This window comes from Botryllus schlosseri, chromosome 16 (assembly GCF_051294905.1).
Source record: "Botryllus schlosseri isolate E-star chromosome 16, Bs_hap1, whole genome shotgun sequence".
NCBI lineage: Eukaryota > Metazoa > Chordata > Ascidiacea > Stolidobranchia > Styelidae > Botryllus > Botryllus schlosseri.
In genome coordinates, this window is record NC_137251.1 from 11,033,236 (window position 1) to 11,043,851 (window position 10,616).

The following is a 10,616-nucleotide window of genomic DNA, read 5'->3' on the forward strand; positions in this document are numbered from 1 at the left end:
AAGAAAACAAAATTTGATTTTTTTTGACATTGTATAATTGTGTAAATACTTTCGAAAAACAAGTAATATGAGTCTACGGGCAATTTGCACCCAATACAGTCGACGTAAACGATGTGGATTGGCTGGAAACCACGAACTCGTCGTTGGTTCGACAGTTATAGCAAGTAGATATAAATAATTGGAACGGACTGGGTGTTCTGATGATGATGACCGCCGACCGTAAAAATGCTGCATAACGATGTAGTCCTGGTTAAAGAAATTTAAGATTATTAAAGATTATTTATTATAAGTGTGCCCACCGTAAATACTATTATATTCAAATCCAAATTTTTCGACGGCGATAACTCCACTTTCAATGGTTGGAATTGAGCCAAATTTTGTGAACATCGTTTCTATAGACAACCTAACTATTTCATGGGGTGAACAGAAAATTTTGAAATTTAATCATTTATTTTTTATAACTTTCTTCTCCTATAGCAATGCGACTACTGGTTGAAATTGAACCTAATTTGGTGAGCAGGCTTACATTAGGTAACCTATAGCAATTTTATCAAGTGGCCTGCACAATTTGAGAATAAAAGTCATTTTTGAACACCCCTCCCTAATGCTCATTTCTGATCAGCAAGCTGCTGCTGTCGTGATCATTGAGGCATAACCGAATAATCACTTAATCAGTCAAGAGCCGTGGTTTCGTGATTACTAGTCTTCTCGCCGTTCTATGGTCGGTTGCACGCCCACTCTTTGGTAGCTACTTTCAAACGCTTTGCCCAAAATCTTAACGACTTTCCTGTGAGTTTCTTTTAGAATTATTGTTGTTTTTAATCAATAATCTATAGAATGAGACTTACAACGGAGCATTTCCGAGATTTTCCAAATTTTGGACAACCCTACTGTGCACTGTGTGCAGCCATTGCTAGCTCAGAGCCATCACTACTAACATCACAACTAATTCGCGCTAGGCGCGATTTACTAGTTTCAAATATCTTGATATATCTTGATATCTTGATTCCCATCCCCAAAGAAAAATACGCATGATGTACAGAAATAGGGATGTCGGCATTGGCCATTACCGCGCCACGACGCACCAAAACATATGCAGTTTTAGGCCATGTAACATGCGACCCCGAGAAGTGTGTCAGAACGATTGGCAGCGAGAAAAGGACTGCCCTTATGCTGACCAAAAACTACGATGTATGTTCGATCGTTCAATTGTCCAAGACGCCTAAATGGCTGGCACTGAATATTCCTGTCCTGGCAATCTGAAATCTACAAGACAAATGCCATCCCGCAGACAAAAATTATTTCCCAGTACCGAAATACCAATTTTAAATCGTGTGCGCCTTTTAGTTTACTACGTTTGGGCAATTTCAATCAATTTGACATAGCCCGAATGTGTTTAATTATTATTTACGGGCCCTACATTTTCCGAAAAACCTCACACAGCTCTATCAGCAAATCCGATTACGTGAGCTACGAGAGGATAAAAAATTGATAGCAATTTTGATGGAATTCTCGATCATATTGAGTATCGACCGATTCAATCATGAGTTACAGAAAATTCTGGCGCTTCGCGATTTAGGCAAATTACTAAACAGTACAAGAAATCTTGCTGATAAGTAGCGGTAAAAGGTATAGGCCAATGGGGGAAGCCCCCGACACGTTTGGTTTAATACCCTAAGGGGGCCCAAGACTAACGTTTTAGGGGCGCTGACGAAGTACTGTTTCGGTCCTGGTCAAAAGGTTGCACTATATTCTGCGGCGTATTAATGTCTCATCATTTCTAAATTTATAGCACTGAATTACGTTGTTAACACAAGCTTCTGATTGGATGTGTTAGACAGTTAGGAAGTTAGAGTTAATGTACAAAAATAATACTATCCCACGTAATTATTCAGAACAATTGTAAACAAGAAACATTGTTAACTCTTTGACCATACGCCAAACCCCAGACACGTCCTTCTATTGAGAAACAAAACTGTATGGGATATTACAGCTTGGTCACTGCATCCCAAGCGGTGTGTTGCTTGGTGAGATGACCTTGTTGTTTTGGTAGATTCGCTGGCAGGTTTTTCGAAATTCACCTTCTCGCAGCCTTAGCCGGGTGACTGCGTGCTTATTCCATAATCCCGACTTAAATCAACCCATGTTATATCGACTTTATTTCGAATCTAGAGTACGCATACGACGAACGTAGGCTACGTGACCACGGTGCATGAATAAACACTAAACACTAAACAGCCCATAGTTTGATTAGTACACATTTAAATATATAGTTCAAAATTCCAAGCAACTTTTCGCGGTTCGGATTTGACCTACGGGCCGCAAAATGCCCAGGTACGCTAATCTGCAACCTTCCGGAGAATTCGAATATTCAATGAGTCACAAAAACAAAAATCTACCACATTAGACATCGAACTATACATTTAATACATTACCGGTGCTTACATTTAATACATTACCGGTGCTTACCGGTGCTTTTCGCTTGATGGAGTACGAGTCGTGAAAACTGTGGTGACGAGAGTCGGAGTCGGAGTCGTGGAAAAAATACTGACTGTAGTCGGAGTCGGAGCTAGTGAAAATGACCCCGACTTCGACTCAGACTCCGACTTCCTTATCATGTAAACAATTTCTTTACAAAGATATCTTTTGAATTACTAATAATAACTATATAGGATTTTTATTTGCTATCAATCACTGTTATTAGTAACGATACAGATCAGGGGCGGCCAGACCGTGCCCCGCAGGCCAAATGTGGCCCGCGAGAAGGTTTTGTGTGACTTAAGAGGTAATTATCGAAATTAGATATAACATCAGGTAAAATTGCACGGCCAACAAAAGTTTGATTAGCCTGACCGCGAAATTTGATGATGACTAAAACATCGACGCATTGGTGTAACCCGGGCCAGCCACATTCAGCGCAGATCTTCGTATATGACCATAAAGTAGAAAATTCCGTGGCAGATTTATTTAACTTCGCATGATTTATTGTCACATTTCTTGCATTTAGTATTGAAAACCCTCCTAGAAATTATAAATACGCGTAACTTACAGAATTGAGTCCAACTATACTCATTAGGAGATAACGTGTCGTCCAACACGGGACTTCGCTTGTGCACTCGAAGCGAGATCGTTGGCGATGAAACATTTGCGCAAAACGCCAAATAATCCTGTCCTAGCCAAATGAGCCCATTGCTATACAGAGGCGACCCCCAATATGTGCAAGTAATATATTTATTGATCGAATTCATTCATTACCTTTGAAAAAAATCGTGCTTCGCGCGACCAGGGCATGACTGCACAGTGCACACTGTACAGTTGCACACTGAGTTTTCATGACATAATTGTTATCAATTCTCAAACGTCATAATATAAGTCTTGTTTTCAATGTTACCGAATTCGGTTCGTTTCTATCGGGCGACTAAAAAAGGTTATCAACATTCAAGTTGTCCGCGCAATGGTTCGTAAATCTCATGCGATCCTTTGGCCGAAAAGGTTGGCCACCCCTGACATAGATAGAATTGAACATTATTTGCAAAATACAATTCAGTTGCATAGAGGAAGAAAGAAGCAATATGCATCTTCGCGATGCAGTGACAAATTGATGCAATTTTTTGGAATTATACCATGATATTGTGACAGAGCAAATATATCGTCTGGTTGTAAAATTGATGTAAATATAACCAAACGCTCCTTCCCAGTTGACAAAATTAAAATTATTTGTGTGTAGCTTAGCTGCTTGGGTCGAACAAATGATAAGAAAGACTGCAAGTCCTAGTCCTTGAATACTTGACTAAGTGCATGTAGACTAGACATATGCTATTGGACTACTTCCTAAATTTAGTTTATGACCAATGTCTATTAGTAGTGTGTGAGAGTGTGTGTGCTTGTAATCAGTACAGTGTATAATGAGAAAATTAGTAAGATGCATCTCTGTATTAGTTGCTGACTCATACACAAGAGCAACACTTCGATTGTTTTATCTAAATTTAAAATATACCGGATGGGATATATGTCGTGTTCGAATGATTTATACATATTAGGTTATTAGAGAGTCCATGTTATGAAAACGGATAAAATATGAAAAAATGATGGAAATTTAGAAAGGCAATCTTTCATGCATAGTGAATAATTCGAGCTGTGCCACAATGAAATAATTTTGCAGGCCAATGTGAATCATATGTTTGCATATGTGTAATGGTTATATGATATAGTCATTTAACCGTCACTGTATGGCATATAATTTTCGAAGTAAATTGGTAATACTGTTGGAGTCGGGGTTGGAGTCGGAGTCGGTATTTTTAAATACTCAGGAGTCGGAGTCGGAGTCGGAGTCGGTCCGTTTAAAGACTCAGGAGTCGGAGTCGGAGTCGACCCATTGAAAATGTATGGAGTCGGAGTTGGAGTCGGTGCTAAAATTTACCGACTCCACAGCCTTGAGTTCTAGTTCTAGATCTAGCTGTGCCTTTCGACAACCCAGTAGTTTGTACAAGTATGGATATTATACATGAAAGGACCTTTCTCAGCAATAACAGATCCTCGAATACGAATTGCGCATAATCACATATTCGTTCATAGTAAACAGAACTAGCATCAGTTCAGCCTTAAAAATATTCAGTGTTCATTCTGACACCGAATTTGGTCATGTTGATCGGGCTCCATGAGGCAGTTGATATGCGTATTGAGTACCCGTATTACAGCCTTTCAGATAACCAGGGTTGCATTTAAAACAAAAATCAATTTAAAACAAACATGTTTGAAACAAGGCCCTAATTTAAAACATGTTTTTTATTGTGTTTTTTTCAATCCATGACGTCATCAATATTCAATTATTACGTCATAGTGGATTGACAATGACTATTGAAAAGATAGGGTAAATATAGCTCCTTTGATGAAATATCTGTACTATTAATGTTGAACCGACTATTTTGAGGGCTCCAACCATTCCATATCGACATAGGTCGACTATATTGGGTGGTAACTGTCCGTAGGCTCATACAAAATGTTTTTTGGAAAGTGTTTACCCCAATTATGGCATGATTTTACAACTTAAAAAACACATTTTTTTTTAAAAAGGCCTTTATATAAAACACTGTTTAAAACATGTTTTGAACAAAGTGTTTTAAAACACCCTTTGTTTTAAATGCAACCCTACATATAACGGGACTTCACCTTGTTACCAATTGTTTCCCAGGCGGTGATGTAAATGCTAATATAAGCAATCGCTATCAACCAATCGCTATCAACCAATCTCAAGCCATACCGTCGGAAAATAGGCTTTATAATTTCCTTGTCAGTCCGCAAGTGCAAGCCAGGCGTCGATATGCGAATTGGCTGTCTCTGAAGGCTGAGGTCTGGTGAACTTACGTGCAAATCGGAATTATCCTATAGGTGCGAGGTATTTTGCATGTGATGGGCATCAGAGAGCAACAATTTTTAAGAGTATGTTTGTCAGATAGTAAGCGTACCGGTACCCCTTCCGAAGATACTGGTTAGCTGCCGAACGTATACAATATTGAAACGAAGGGTACAATAATGGGCTACGTCTTGCGGTGATATAATAGAGTTTATAGCTATAGCGGTGGTTCATAACCGCCCATGTCGATCCGCATCAACTTTCCCATCGCTCCGCCAGATATATTACAATTATATATCTAAATTGCAAAGGGTAAGGTGTTGAAAGCTTGTTCATTGATTAAAGTAATAAAAGTTCAAGTTTAAAACATAATTATAAGTTTTCCAGCTCCCCGATTTGCAATATTGTGAGGCAGCATATAGTGCATTGACTATATATTTAATCTTTTCCGATAAAGATCGTATACGTCAGCTAAAATAAATACAAAAACTTCTTCTCTCTTCGGTTATTTGACACCCAAGGTGTGGAACGCAAGGCATAAATAGGTTTTGTATGTGTGCAGGGGCTGGATAGACTATGCCAAGAGAAACCATACGGCGTTGTGTCAGGTATTATAAGGGATGCAGGGCGATGTCTTCTCTTTTGTGCGCAGCTTAGATTTTTTGTGCGCAGAGACCGTGTCAGCACTGCGCAATTGCGCACGGTAGGTAGGGTGCCGGTTCGCGGGTTGCTGTGAACCAGGAAACAACGCCTACCTACGCGCATATGGATCGATTTTTACTCTTTAATGTCATCTTGTGGATCCGCGGAGAGGAAATCTGAGACATATATATGTATTTTCGTATATCCTTTTCTTCAGCGGTTTTCATTTTCCTGCTAACTAACTGATACGGTGCTTATTTTTTTTAGTATATGTCCCATCTCTCCTACCGCTTGTCCCATTGTGACCCGCCAATGGGAGCGGGTACGTTTTCAAAATGACTTTCCTTTCGGTATTCTTTCGCATTTTCAAATCATTTTTATTTGGAAATACACGTTTCATGTTCGTCCATCGTTTTGCTGTAGATAATTGGTATTTCTGGATTCGAAATAGATTTATGGCTAAAAATGTATTTTTGGGCCATTGTGCCCAACCTTGCCTTTTACCCTTTAATGTTCTTTAGGTTTGAATCCTACCTGACAGCAGACATGTCGAGTTTGTTACTTTCACATTTCACGGACGGTCTGGTGGGACTGTCGGAAATTACATTTATTTCCGGCATACAGCAAGAAAATAACGCGATGCGGAAATAATTTTTCCCGAAGAGTCAAACAGCATAGCGATATAGGCTAATTCACCCTCCTCATCCACCTAAAAAAGTCAAATACCACACCCCACACTCCCAGGTCTGCATACTTAACCCAAACCATTGCAGAATAACTCGATGTTGGCGATTTTAACAAAATCAACTGCCTGAAAAAGCTAACCCAGTACAAGCCATTACGTCATAGATAACATTGAGATACAGCTGATCCATCATATAGCTCTTTGTTATGCAAATCAAAGAGAATGGAGCCATACACAAGTGTTTCCTGCAATTTTTAAAATCGCTCTTTTACATGTTGCGCATTATTGATAACATTTGCATGAATAATTTGCATGATAAATACAAAAAGTTGCAGAAAGTTGCACTATGAAATTCCTACAAACAGCTTAAAACATCATAGTACAAAAATTCTGAGTATCAAGGAAGCTTCCGGAAGCTGTAAAAAAGTTGCAAACGTTGCAAAAACTTGCTCTGGTCATCACATATCTGATTCTCTGAATTAATAGACTATATGACGTACACACATTCGTATAACATGATGAATCGCAGCTTCAGTATCCTGCTATTGCTACTGCTGTTACTACTCCTGTTCCTATGGCATTTCATAATGCATAGACCGTACTAGATAACTAGATTCGAATTCACATCGCTTATTCCGCGCCTTTTCTCCCCCTGCGCTTGCTATACTCGCTTGTCGCCGTGCTTGTACAATGCAGGCCTACATTGTACAGGCTGTGAATATTGTGGTACTAATCAGAAGTCCATTTGTTGCAATATAGGTCATTCATAGATCCATTATTTGCAATATAGATCAATCCTGCTACTAGTGTACCCCCACCTCCACGTTAGGTCAATTACATATACTTCTTGGTATGTTATGCGGGTCACTGCTGGTGTTCAGAGAGGTGTAAGCGTTAAAGAAATTCTTTCTGAGAAATGCATTGTATATATGTGTAGGGCGTGGTCGGGACACCGCGTTTTCTTGTTTGTTTGATATTCATGGTGTTTCGACTATATTGGTCATTTTCCACCAGGGCGATATTCTATATATTTGATTCCGTATTTACCGACTCGTAGCACGGCCGAATTCTAGGCTTTTGTAAGACATAGCTTACGTGGATGACGTAGGGAGGAGGAGCCATAGATAAACATCCAACACTTAGATAGGAATTCTGGAGTCGACCTCGGTCAGACTCGATCCCACAACCCACTGGTGTGTGTTTACTTGTGATTTGAATGTCACCAGTTAACATATAGTCAGCGAGGGGAGCGAATGCAGCCTTTCCCCTTCATAAATTTACATTTCTACTTCACTACGCTAGTTTCATCGTTGTTGTGGAATTAAATGTTTGGCTATCTTCCAAATTTCGTTGTGTACGTGCACCGACCCTACTGCATATTACCCCTAGCAAATGACTGTTCAAAACTAGGATGATATGTATCGACAGCTAGCGATAATGAACTATAAATCATACCACTACTACGTGCTAAGTCATTTACCAATCGGTAGATTGTGGAGCCCTCAAGTGGATTGCATACAACAAGGATATCTACAACTATCCCTGTGCATATAACCACATGCAAAGATACTAATGCGCCAGCATTAGAGACCAGCATCGGCTCGTGGCAATATAGAGTTGTGGCACGTCCCACAGCTGTACTACAATAGGTTGGATGCTAGATGCCATCGTATCATGACTCGAGTCCACTAATTCACTAGCATCTCACTGACAATCATACCATGGCTTTCAAGTGCCAATTGTAAACCATTGCAAGCAATAGATTAAGTCGAATAGCGACATTACCATCCTAATTGTGTCTTAGAAAAGCCTAGAACGAATACGGGTTGTGCTGAAAGTCAGCAGATTAGGATCGAATTAGGATCGAATCATTATAATGCATATCTTATTGATGTAAAAACACTATAAATATTAAAACAACAGACCAGCAGCCTGAGGCCGCCAGTTTCATGACGAGTTTTTGTCGTGATCTTTGCTACTTGAAATCTAGTGCACTGATTAAATAAACGTTCTTTAGTTAGCTAACGAACAGTTTATTTTACGTAAACCTCTGTTTACGTCATCAGCGCAATTGGATCTGCACTTACGGTCTCACGTGCGGTTGCCAGGAAACATGCCACTTGCCAATTGAAGTTCGCAGCTTGTATCTGCTGGCAGGATTTGTCCTGTGTACCTGTACACGTACAGTGTAGGCTATGCAATGTGGCTTTAACACCCGATATAACATAAACCTTCATTACATATACTTGAAATGCACATTAACGGTATATATACCCTGTGTTAAAGAAAGAATTACTTTTGTGCTTGTACGCAAGAAATTTCACATGGCGGCCACAGCAGACTGAGCTGCATACAGCAACAGCCTTTCCCGTAATCTATTCAATATTACAGAGCGGTATTTAGTGTAGCCTACTCAGTTGCAACTGCTCGTTTTCAATATTCCCACTGGCGTGGTGGTCAGGGGTGCCGTTGGCTTTGTGTAGTTTGGTCGTTTTCACCTTACTGTAATGAGTAGGGCAAGTTTTTGTTGCACTAAAAATGCGAGAAAGTTGCATTTAATTTTGAAAAAAGTTGCAGTAAAGAGTTGCATTCATGATTTTTATTCAATTAGTAGGTAGGCCTATATGGGATACCCGAAAGGTTCCGTTGTTTAAACTAGTGTCTGCGGAGATGTTAAATTTGTAACTTTTCCATTTCACGGACATTCTGGCGGGACCGCCTAAAAATTACATTTTTTCCCGGTACACAGCAAAAAAATTACACAATGCGGGAATAAATTCCTCCCAAAAGCCAAACAGCATAGCGATAGCCCCCTCCTACTAAAGCAAGTCAAGTAACGCACCCAAACCCGCTAGGTCTGCAAACTTGACCGAAGGCGTTCCAGAAAAACTCACACTTGGCAACTTTAACAAAATCAATAGTCTTAGAAGGGTGACCCAGTGAAAATGTCATTTTCGGTGGTCTCTCCTGGGCGTTCGTGAAATGGGAAACTATCTCAAATTTAAACGACAGAATTAATAACGCGATCTATTGACATATTGTTCGGGCACGGTCGTGCTTGGCATGGGTAGTTGAACTTCTTGCTTGCAAACCATTGTGTCATAGATAGGGAGATGCAGCTAACCCATCATATAGCTCTTTGTTATGAAAATCAAAGAGAATAGAACCATACTATAAATAGTTAACTTTATAGCCTGTTTTTAAATCATTCCTTTATACCTTTTTACCCAATATTTGATAAAAGTTGCAGTAAAAATTGGGTATGAAAAATTGAGAAAAGTTACAAAAAGTTGCACTATAGAATCCCTTCAAACAGCTTAAAACATCATAGTGCATAGATTCTGAGTATCTACGAAGCTGCCGGAAGCTGTAAAACAAAGTTGCAAAAGTTGCAAAAACTTGCGCTATTAATGAGCATGGACGCGATATTTTGTACCAGAAAGTGCCGATGGCCTAATTTGCACCCTAACTCTGCAGCGGAAATCTTGTTAATTCGCCTATTATCCATCATGTATTTATAGTGATGTTGACTTTTAAAAACGGTAGTTATGTAAGAGATTTTTAAACGTAGTAAAACGTAAGTAACCGTAGTTTAAAATGAGTGTGTTTTAATACACGTTTTGGTTCCAATGTAGACCTAAATACTACCACAACAACCGCTCCGAATACCTAATATAGCATGGGCATTGCACTTTTTCATGATGGATAGCGTGGAATAGGGGCTGTCCTGTTGGTACTAAAATTGAAGATTATTAGGAGAATTGCATGAGTTACATCACAATGTATCTGGGGAGTTAATTTACGTCTTTCTCCCGAAATGTGAACGTGTGTGGCCGGGAAGTCATTTGTATGATGATGATTTACCTTTATATTTCGGTCATCGTGGCAATCTTGGTAAAATTATCCTGTGCGGTATCGATTCTTCTAGTTGCACGT